The sequence below is a fragment of the Patella vulgata genome, chromosome 2 (assembly GCF_932274485.2).
Source record: "Patella vulgata chromosome 2, xgPatVulg1.2, whole genome shotgun sequence".
Lineage (NCBI taxonomy): Eukaryota > Metazoa > Mollusca > Gastropoda > Patellidae > Patella > Patella vulgata.
Window position 1 is genome coordinate 63,974,754 of NC_065880.2, and position 5,749 is coordinate 63,980,502.

The window sequence follows — 5,749 nt, forward strand, 5'->3', positions numbered from 1 at the left end:
TACGGTTTTTTAAATCGGATAAAAATTATGACCTCTATAGGGTGCACAAGCTAAAAACGCGATTTTTTGTACAATCAGGGGCCATAATTCAAAAAGTTACGGTCCGATATGCGCGAATATCAAAAGGAACCAAGATCTGTGGGTTATAAACTTACATTTCAAGTTTCAACAAAATCGGATAAAAATTGTGACCTCTATAGGGTCCACAACCTTGATATACCATATTTTTACGCTATTTGAGAACGAACGGCGGCCATTTTGTCTGTCAATTTTAGGCCGATTTTCACGAAATTCGAACCCAGGCACCCTTAGGGTGTAACGGTGATATAATAATATGTTTTTTTTAAATCGGATAAAAATTATGAAATCTATAGGGTCCACAAGCTAAAAACGCGATTTTTCGTACAATCAGGGGCCATAATTCAGGACGTTACGGTCCGATATGCGCGAATATCGAAAGGAACCGAGATCTTTGGATTATCAACTTACATTTCAAGTTTCAACAAAATCGGATAAAAATTGTGACCTCTATAGTGTCCACAAGCTAAAAACGTGATTTTCCGTACAAACAGGGGCCATAATCCATGAAGTTTCGATCCGATACATGCCAATATAAAAAGGAACCGCGATCTTTTGGAGATAAACCTATATTTCAAGTTTCGTCAAAATCGGATAAGAATTGTGACCTGTAGAGTGTCCACAAACAAATTGTGGACGGACGGACGTCCGGCGTCCGGACGGACAGGGGCGACGACAATATACGTCCACATGAAAATGTGGGCGTATAAAAATGTCTCTCTCGGCCTAGCTTCCAACAGCTATTTAACTTTAAAGAAAAAAACAAACAAAAACATACCAGAATGCAGCGGAATCAAACACGTCTGTCGTCGACACAATTCAAGTCAAGAGTGAATAAATGCTCAACTCACGCATGCGCATAAAATCACTGAGACTATGACAAAATTAAGAAAACTAGTCGTAAGTTCCACGTGCATTACATTTTAGTAACCACGTGTTCACAAACTGGCATTCATTTTGTGTAATGTTGTGAAACGATTCGGACGACGAAAATATGGCTGAAAAAGAAAACGTAGATTCTGACAAAGAATTATTTAAAGCTAGTCAAAGTGCAGAATTTATGCAGAAAATATTTATCAAGGATTTAATGTACTCGGATATTTCGGATTGTGAGATACAAATGATAAACGATTTTTAATTTCGAGTGACAAGTCGTCAGTGAATGTGCAAACAATACCGTGCACATAAATACCTTACGCAGAAATCAGTGGGCTGTGAACTTTTTTAACAGTTGGTCAGTGTGACGGAATAATAAACACGATATAAATTTAGCGCAGCCTTTGGATTTATGAGAAGGAACTAATCAATTTGAGGTACAAATCTCTTGCATATTCTAATTCTGGTTCGGCATATTCAATTTCTTTCAACTGATTTCAACAACATAGGAAAAGGTACTAATCAATTTGAGGTACGAAGTGAGGTACGAATGAACTAAGTACGAAACAGCCAGGTTACGAAACCGCCTGCACCCCTTGGAACAGACCGGACAAAAAAGAGTTCAAAAATGATCCGCGACAAACAAAACAACAACCACTGCCGGATGAATATAAGGAAAACATTTAATTTGTAAAACTGAAAAAATGGCGCGTATCACGCACGTGATTCTAAAATGTCGTTGTATATGTATGACTCTCCTAGCCAAGTTCATAGCCTCCGGCTCTCAAAGCCCAGCAAAATAAAGCTTCCCACAGCCATCGGGACTATAACCAGCGGCTGCCAGGCAGGATACGCCCACATTTTCGAGAGATGGATAGAGAACAAGCTAAAAAGAAAGTGATTTTTCCTACAATCAAGGGCCATAATTCAGGAAATTACAATTCGATATGCGCAAATATCGAAATGAACCGAGATCTTTGGGTTATAAACTTACATTTCAAGTTTCAACAAAATCGGATAAAAATTGTGACCTCTATAGGGTCCACAACCTTGATTTACCATATTTTTACGCTATTTGAGAACGAACAGCGGCCATTTTGTCGGTCAATTTTGGGCCGATTTACACGAAATTCGAACCCAGCCGCCCTTACGGGTCCACAAGCTAAAAACGCGATTTTTCGTTCAATCAGGGGTCATAATTCAGGAAGTTACGGTCCGATATGCGCGAATATCGAAAGGAACCGAGATCTTTGGATTATAAACTTAGATTTCAAGTTTCAACAAAATCGGATTAAAATTGTGAACTCTATAGGGTCAACAACCTTGATATACCATATTTTTTACGCTATTTGAGAACGAACGGCGGCCATTTTGTCTGTCAGTTTTCGGTCGATTTTCACGAAATTCGAACTCAGCCGTCCTTAGAGTGTAACGGTGATATAATAATGCGGTTTTTTTTTCAAATCGGATAAAAATTATGACCTCTATAGGGTCCACAAGCTAAAAACGCGATTTTTTGTACAATCAGAGGCCATAATTCAGGAAGTTACAGTCCGATATGCGCGAATATCGAAAAGAACCGAGATCTTTGGGTTATAAACTTACATTTCAAGTTTAAACAAAATCGGATAAAAATTGTGACCTCTATAGGGTCCACAACCTTGATATACCATATTTTTTACGCTATTTGAGAACGAACGGCGGCCATTTTTTTCTGCCAGTTTTCGGTCGATTTTCACGAAATTCGGACTCAGCCGTCCTTAGGGTGTAACGGTGATATAATAATACGGTTTTTTAAATCGGATAAAAATTATGACCTCTATAGGTTATGTGGGCGTATAAAAATGTCTCTCTCGGCCTAGCTTCCAACAGCTATTTAACTTTAAAGAAAAAAACAAACAAAAACATACCAGAATGCAGCGGAATCAAACACGTCTGTCGTCGACACAATTCAAGTCAAGAGTGAATAAATGCTCAACTCACGCATGCGCATAAAATCACTGAGACTATGACAAAATTAAGAAAACAAGTCGTAAGTTCCACGTGCATTACATTTTAGTAACCACGTGTTCACAAACTGGCTTTCATTTTGTGTAATGTTGTGAAACGATTCGGACGACGAAAATATGGCTGAAAAAGAAAACGTAGATTCTGACAAAGAATTATTTAAAGCTAGTCAAAGTGCAGAATTTATGCAGAAAATATTTATCAAGGATTTAATGTACTCGGATATTTCGGATTGTGAGATACAAATGATAAACGCTTTTCAATTTCGAGTGACAAGTCGTCAGTGAATGTGCAAACAATACCGTGCACATAAATACCTTACGCAGAAATCAGTGGGCTGTGAACTTTTTTAACAGTTGGTCAGTGTGACGGAATAATAAACACGATAGTGAGCGAAAAAATTTTTGTGCGCTGGAAGATATGAGGATATAAGATCGTATTTTATGGATGTCTAGATTCGTCTCGGAAGTAAGCAAACTAAAATAATGAATATTACCCACCGAATTCCGTATTTAGTTATGGGAATAGTTTACACATTTTCCGGATTATGAATAAAACTGATATAGATATACTACTACATACTCCAGAATTTGAGTTTCAGACAAGTTCTTGATGGTCAGATGAAGAAGATAAGTAACATGGGCCTGGCAAAGTTCGTCTTCCGAATCGTTTGACAACATCGTACAAAAAAGTGAATAAAATGTTAAAAGAAAGAATTTGTGTCCCTTTTCATTGCAGAGTGATGTAAACCTGTTGTGAGATCATCAGAGGGTAATATCTGATATCGTCCCTAGGGCCGAAATCGGATATCGCCCTCTGATGACCTCACAACAGGTTAATACGTTTCATCATGGGAGATCAAAGGAAATAACATCCCAAGGTGTGTAAGAGTGAAAAATTCCCATTAACAGCTTGGAAACAATCGAAATAGGCCGCCGTTTCGTGAATTCGTCTCCTATTTCCGAAATTAATACATTTCTGGTTAGCCTCCTTCCAAGAATGGCTGGTGACTTTGGAATCGATTTATTTATGTTTTACGATTCCGAAATCACCGAATTTACTGATGAAAAAAATGACCCACTTAGCTGTTTGACGTATTTTACTAATTCGTTTTACTTTAAGTACCTTGAAACATTTACTTTCAATCTGCTATTTTCGAATTTCGAAAATTACGTCATTGACATCTCATCCCGGAAGTAAAATCTAACTTGACAACTTCTTTAATATAAGTACGATTTTCATGAAACTTGGCATGTATTTAGACTTGGCTGACCCAACTTCAACGATATCCTTAGAAAATCTCTCACTTATCTTCCCTTGAATAAATTAAGGATCAAAGTTTTAAAAAAATCGAAAAAAAGTAGTTCAGATTGTCTTAATATTCATTTTCTGTACTAGCTAAGTAATTACAGATGCGTACGTATAATATGGAGTTTGTTGATCGAACTGGAAGTGCCACCATTTTGAAACGTGAGAAATCCTTAAGGCTTTTGCGATATTTTACTCACAGGAATGCCTAAAAATCTATCGGAGCAGTATTTTGATTTTGGTCAACTGATTGGTCACCATTTGGAATTGAATATTTAAAACAAAGTGAAAAATCCCCGTTAACGGTCGTGAAAATGAACAAAATAGGCCGTAGTTTGATGAATACCTCTCCTATTTCCGAAATAAATACATTTCTGCACAGCAGGGATCAGGGCCGATTTTTTGATTTTTGAAAATTTCAAAATTACGAATTTCGACTTTGGCCTTTTTCGTGCCGACAAAGTTGTTAACTAGACAATTTATTTCCATGATTTTCTCGCTATATTTAAGCTTATAACTTCGCGAGTTTTTGAGCGATTTTAATAATTATTTTTTTCTTGTTAAAGCCGCTTTATATAACCCATGACATATGACGGGAAGTAACCGTGAATATGAAAGCCTTCATATCTGCCTGGCAGATCTAGTTTAAATTGTTTTTGATATTATGATTAGAATATGATGTTTTGTAGATTCCATTCCCGGTGATTGACCTAAAGGACATACGAAGGCCATTACTACGTATTCGTTTTGGTGCCGTTTTGCACACATTACCCAACTTTTCAAACATAATTTGAAAAAAATCCGTTAAAAACTGTAGCCGCTATTGCGTTAGCAAGTCAATTGTTAATGGACGGATGGGCCGACGGAAATGGCTTATGACACTTAAGCTACACTTAAAGATACATTCCAGCGTACAAACTGGATGATTTGATGATATATTTGGACTAAAAACATATTCAAACTAATTAATTTATCATAATGTTGCTTCAAATCCTTCTCAAAACATTGTAATTGCCAAGGAATACATTGCTATAAAAATCGATCAAAAGAGGTCATGCTTGTGTCACGTGACTTACCTCTCTCAGTCTGGGGAGAATTCATTGTATACACAAGACGATGTTGTCTTTAATAGCTGACTATTTATTACAAATATCCAATCCTAATTAAATTCTCGATTATCCACTGCCCGCGTCTTTTTCCGTGATTTTTATGTCAGAAAGCGTTGTACGTCTAACTCTTCATAAAATTTTATCAACATGTACACCAAGCGCTCAATCTTCGCGTGCAACCTTCGACGTCACGCGTGCATGTATTCCTAATCGTCGGGCTGTCGATTAGGGGAACCCTTACATTTTTGTCCTGTATACGCTTCATGAGTGTTTTTCAGGGAATCCAGTATTTTTCTAGTAAGTTTGGATATCTCTACTTTCCATATTTACCAAAATTGCCATACTTGTATTGGAAATAACCACCCGATAAA